The sequence below is a fragment of the Glycine max genome, chromosome 6 (genome assembly GCF_000004515.6).
Source record: "Glycine max cultivar Williams 82 chromosome 6, Glycine_max_v4.0, whole genome shotgun sequence".
NCBI lineage: Eukaryota > Viridiplantae > Streptophyta > Magnoliopsida > Fabales > Fabaceae > Glycine > Glycine max.
In genome coordinates this window covers 39,429,085-39,434,028 of record NC_038242.2, presented here as the reverse complement: position 1 = coordinate 39,434,028, position 4,944 = coordinate 39,429,085, and the positions used below count along the sequence as shown (strand labels likewise).

Sequence of the window (4,944 nt, the reverse complement as noted above, 5' to 3'; positions counted from 1 at the left end):
ATGGACAGGATTCGTTTATGTCTATCGGTTTGGGGGGTATTTGTAAATAATAATTAAGGTTACTGAAAATGTTTTATTTGTGTAGTGGTGAAATGTTTCTTATTTGTTTCGTAAGCGTGAGCTCGATCAAGCTACAATCCCTTGTTCTCTCTTTATTTTTGTTAAGGTTGTTTTTGTTAACAAAAAAGGAAGAGGAAATATTAATTGAAAATAGAAGTGATTAAGGGTCAAACTCACTACATTGCTGTCGTGGCCATTAACATTAAGTTATCACCATTCAATAACCAGTTAAGCAACTATAAATATTTTATAAATTTTACATGTTATCTAATATGTTTAATTTCACTTAAAAACAAATTATAAATTATTTGATAAGTTTTAATTTGTTATATGTTATGATTTTATGTTTAACATTTATTTGAGCATGCAACATTAAGTTAAATATTTTACATACATTATAATTAAGTTTTTACTACCTACAAAATATGTATTTAGTACCCAAACTTTAAATTTTTTTATTTTAGTATCTCATATATTTTTATTTTTTATTATATTATATATCGTTAATTGATGATTCAAATAACAATGTGTTTACATCAAAGTCTATATCATTTAAAAATTATTGACTTACAATATCTTTCTCAAAAGTAAAAATTTGTCAAAAATCAAACAAAAATAAAATGTTAGGAGGAGTGTTTCAATTAGAATTTGAAAAGATTTTAAAAGTTACTTTATTTGATAAAAACTCGTATAATTCAATCAAGAATTTTTTTCAACTTAAAAAAAGACTCCTTATCTTTTATTTGTTATCTTTTTCATCCACTCTAATAATTTTAAATATTTTATAAAAAATCCATAAAGTCTTTTAAAATCTTATAAATATATAAAGTTCTTTTGAATCATATGAACTTATATTTTATAAATCCATTAAATTATATCTAAGCTACAAAATTTTTCAGTATGATATTTAATTATTTAACTATTGTTAAGTCAAAAAACATATGTCTTAAAGACGAATTATGACTCCTAATTATTTTAATTGGATGCAAATAAATATAAATGATAAAAATTGTGTTTGATGTGTTATCAGATTATGGTTTGTATTTCTGGGTTTGAGTTTTCTGATGTTACATCAATATAAGATGATCTTGTCATAACATTAAGTAGTGCATTTAATTAATACCTACATTTAATATTTTATGTATGAGATTCTTTGTTGCGGAAAACATTCTCCTAGAATCTATTAAATCCTATGAATAATAAATAAAGTCCATAGTTTGAAAGTGTTGATCTTCATCGAAAGACGCACTTTGCTGGTGCATACCTGCTCTGATGGAAGAAGTGACTTTCTTGTTGAAGTATAAGACATGTCAACCTAGCTATTAGCATAGACTTTGCATGAAGAAGAGACATGCATTAAATGCTCCAAGAGCTTCAAGACTTTAATGAAGAATATAGTGAAGAACCATCCGCTGAGGGACAACAAATACTTAAAGTTGAAGGCTATAAATAGAAGAAGCTTTGAAGATACAAAACACAAGCAACTTATGCAATTTATTCTTTCATTCTTTCTTGTGAAAAACTTTTTGTAAATCTCTATATAGATACTAAGCAATCAAAACAAATTGTAAATCTTGAGAAAAAAAACTAAAGTGTTAAGTGATATATCTGTTAGTAAGACGATCACATCACTACTAAAAAATTTATTTTTTACTACACACATTCTAAGATGATTATGATGAAACTGTCTTAGAATGCACGCAGTGACAATTTTGTAAATACGGAATTGTTCACAAAAATGATTTTTAAAATCGTCTTCGAAACTACCATTTTACGACGGTTTTCCAAAAACTACCTTAAAATGGTTGTCATTCCAAGATGATTTTACGAAAACCATCTTAAAAGTTAGTGTTTCTAATTTTTAACTCTTCCTCTCATCTCTTGTTATTCACTCTCCTTCTCAGTCTCTGATTCTCCCTATCCCTCTCCTCTCTCATTTCAATGCTGACTCAGGGATTGCAATGAAATTCTCAAAAGAATGGAAGTTATTCTCCCCAACAGGCGCATCCACAATATTCCACCTTCATCGCCACCAGCATACCATTCACATGGAGTACAAGTTGAGAATGTCCAAAGACAAAGCCGTCAACATTTCTTGCAATATGGTCAAGTTCGGTCGCAGTTTAGGCTGCAATGATGTCAAGTTTAGTGCTCAAGATACTAGAATGTTACTACTACTATTTATCACTTTCACTATGAAATGGTTTTATGAATAAAATGGCGTCACTTTGTACACTGAGTGTTGGTTGTTTTTTGTTTTTTTATGTTTGTGCTGCTTACCAGGTTGGATAGGGAGTTTCTTTATGAAATTCTTGGAGAAGTTATTAAGGTCGGGGCCACCATGCTCAACATACCTGACACTGTTGGTATAACCATGCCAAATGAATTTGGAAAGTTGATTGCTAATATTAAAGCTAATATCCCTGGAGTTAAAAATTATTTCCACCCACTATCAGAATGATCTAGGACTTTCTACTACAAACACTATAGAGTTATGCTCAAAATTGTGTTTTACTTAAATCATGTAGACAGGGAGAGTGAATTTTTAGTTTGTGTGCTCTTGGATGCTTTCAAGGTGTGCGTGCTGGTGCAAGGCAATTGGAAGTGACAATTAATGGGCTTGGTGAAAGGGCTGGAAATGCCTCCCTAGAAGAGGTGAGGGTCCATTTTCTGATGCTTTTAAGGTTATGATGGCCTTGAGATGCGAAGCACATGCATGTCAATGGCAATCTCTACACTGGAATTAATACAGAGCACATCTTTCTGAGGTGCAGGATGGTCTTATATATGAAACTGATCTTTATGTTATTTCTTCTCCCTTTTAAAGGTTGTTAATGATCGTTCCATTTATCATAACCTTTTCCTATAGATCGAAGAGTACATTGGTTCGTAGGTACAGCCACACAAGGCACTTGTGGGAGCTAATTCCTCGCCCATGAAAGTGGCATAGATCAAGTTGGTTATGTCAAAATACATATATCCTTGTATATCTATGTAATACGACTTTAACATCGGTTATTTCAAAATCGATGTCGTTAAGTACTTACAACATCAGTTTTCAAATAATCGATGTTAATATAAACTTTTTTTAATTATTTATATATTTTTTTAAAAATCATATATTCAGTTATTAACTATATTTTAATTAAAAATAATATAATAATTAATAAACAATAACAAATTCAAAAGGTAAGCATTTAAAAATATTTGAGATCCTATAAATATTTTAACAAGATCATACTGAAATAATTTTTCATTGACTAACGTTATAAATTTTATTAATTAAAATATTTTATTTAAAAAAATCACTAAAAATTAGTTAAAATTTTCAATGTAGAGAAAAACATCATCGGCAGCACAATACTAACGGAGTAGATATTTTTATATAGGGTAAAAGGATATATATATATATATATATTACAGTATTTTTTCAATAAATGCTGCCCCTTCTTTTTAAAAATATTACAGTACCAATGCGTTGCCTCTTTGTTAAACATATATATATTATTTGGGTGTTGCTAGGTGCAGCCAACATCATTGTTGGTGCACCCAGCACTTATTGTGAAAAGTCACAAATACCCTTGTTATTTTTTAAAAAAAAGCGGTGCACCCAACGGCCCTTTCTTCTTCCTAATCCGCGATTTTTCTTCCCTATTCCATGAGCCTTTCTTCTTCTCATTTCTTCCTCGAGCCTCTTCGTTTCTTTCTTTCGCTGGTGGCCCTTTCTTCCTCCTTCCTCATTCTTCTGCGAGCCCCTTTGCTTCTCCAACGCAAGGTGGTTGTTCTTCTTCCGTGCAAGCTGTTGCATCTCCCTCCTTCAAGTGCGCTTCTTCTTCCATTCTCCCGCGAGGTGTTGCTCTTTTGTTCTTCATCGAGGTAAGGTCTATGTGACTTTTGTTGTTTGTTATTGCTTCCATTGGTGATTGCTTAAGTATTTAGGTCATCCGCAGTAGAGACAAGTTAGGACCTAGGTGATCTGCAAATAGGGTAGATGATCCGTAGGTTGTGTTTATGTTGTGTTCTAGGTGATCCGCAAATAGGGCAGATGATCCGTAGGTTGTGTTTATGTTGTGTTGAACTTGCGGATCACGTTGATCCGCAAGAAGAAAATGTTGATCCACGTGCTTCATACGGATCAAGTTGATTCACATGAAGCTTGCTGAACCAATATAAATCTTGTGTTTGTCTTCTTCCCTACACTCTTTAATTTCCGCTGTGTACTTTTAATTGTAGCTTTTACTTTTGGTTAAGTTATTGTTTTTGTTCTTTACTTTCTCAACTTAATAGTAAAAGCCTAGTTGAATCTAGTAACATTAAGAAGGACAAATTTTTTAATTAGTCAAAACACATTAATAATTAATTCAACTCTCCCTTCTTAATTATTCTGAGGCCACTTGATCCAACAATAAAGTATATTAGCATTATATTGAAAAAATTTCAAGAGTTACCTTTCTTTTTTGTGACTCAAGATCATTTATAGTAGCAAACTCATCATGTTTGTCGTGCTCTTAATTTTCACTTGAAGAATTTGATCAAAGTCCCCCTTCATATTCAGGTACATAGTCTTCATCATCATCATCATTTACCTTCCTTTTATCCTTTTGCCTAGCCTTTTGAATTTTATCCTTGAAAATGGCAGCCAATTTGGATAACCTTAAAGCTTCTATTTTTGCTTGATTCTCTGCAATTCTCCGTACTCTAAGTTCCTTGTACTTGGAACCTTCAACCTTTGACATTATTTTCTCCTTCTCCACTAAGAGAGAATGCTTATGGTTCCAATTTGTTCCTTAACTTCTTTGTGTGTGTGGGTGTTTTTTGTTTGAACTTAGGTAGGTGGAAGTTTACATGTTGCCATTTTTCTTATAATTATTTTTTAAACTTTTT

General features: G+C 31.5%; 1 pseudogene; it reads left to right on the top strand.

Moving 5' to 3' along the window:
• On the top strand, positions 1-3,069 carry LOC113001881 (2-isopropylmalate synthase 2, chloroplastic-like; annotated as a pseudogene).
• The last annotated feature ends 1,875 nt before the right edge of the window (positions 3,070-4,944 follow it).